The sequence below is a fragment of the Hylobates moloch genome, unplaced genomic scaffold (assembly GCF_009828535.3).
Source record: "Hylobates moloch isolate HMO894 unplaced genomic scaffold, HMol_V3 SCAFFOLD_16, whole genome shotgun sequence".
Lineage (NCBI taxonomy): Eukaryota > Metazoa > Chordata > Mammalia > Primates > Hylobatidae > Hylobates > Hylobates moloch.
The window spans coordinates 32,449,382-32,450,326 of NW_026652291.1; the positions used below are offsets into that span (position 1 = coordinate 32,449,382).

Here is a 945-nt window from a genome sequence, read left to right on the forward strand (position 1 = left end):
AAAAAAAAAATCAAATAAAAGCAGTAGAGGCTTCTCCAATAGTAGGGGCACTGATGGTTGTCTGCTGCTTCAAAGGTGTGTGTGGTTTTATTCGACTGAGAAAAAGGTTTCTTCCCTGCTTTTCAGATAGCTAATGAAAATAGCTTTGTGTGATATGACAAACCTGGTGTTGCAAATTTTAGATTTGAGAGTAAAATTCATTTTTGTGTTTTGAACTTGAAAGAAGAGCTATTTGAATCCTTTTGTAGTTCATAAGCGTGATGATTGGGTTTTCGCGCGCATGTGTGAGCTGTGCCTCCCTCAAACCTTGTTATGATGTTGGCATATCACTCGTCTGACGTGAAAAAAAAAGTTATTTGGACTGGAGTTTAGAGATTGGCAAACTTGTTGACCTAGTTTTAAGTGGAGGCTGCTAGTTACTCTAAGTTTGCTTCTACAGTCATCCTTTTATTTCCTGCCAGTAAAATGAGGATCCTGAGAATATGTCTAAGGAGCTGTTGAGAGGCTTACACAGGCTCGTTCGGATAAAGCGATTTAGAACAGTGCCTGCACTTGGGAAGCAGTATTCAGTGTGACTCTTATTGTTATGATGAATCCTTTCTCATTGGTTGGGCTCAGTTGTCTGCTTAAACAGCAAGCACTTTACCAAAAGTTTTTTGGAAATGGTTTATAATGTAATATAGAGTATTGATATAGTTTAAGATTCTGAGATAATTGTCTGAATTACTTTGTGTATAATACTTCACCCAATGCTGTGAACTTGAGGGCACTAAATTCTATTTGATGGCAAAATTCAATCAATGGTTACTTATAGTCAACTTATAATGAGATTTAGGGATTTAATAGGATGTGGAAAAAACTTTTGATTTCTTTAAATAAATGTGTTTTACAATAAAATCAGGCACTATGGATTTTCTATTTGGGATAGGACAAATAGAAAGTTTA

At 35.7% G+C, this 945-nt stretch overlaps 1 non-coding gene across 1 annotated transcript; it reads left to right on the forward strand.

Annotated features, from left to right (window-relative positions):
- The first annotated feature begins 236 nt into the window (after nucleotides 1-236).
- LOC116456487 (small nucleolar RNA U13) lies at nucleotides 237-340 on the forward strand. The gene has a single exon (XR_004244710.1). It is a non-coding gene; the product is annotated as a small nucleolar RNA U13 (small nucleolar RNA).
- Nucleotides 341-945: the final 605 nt, after the last annotated feature.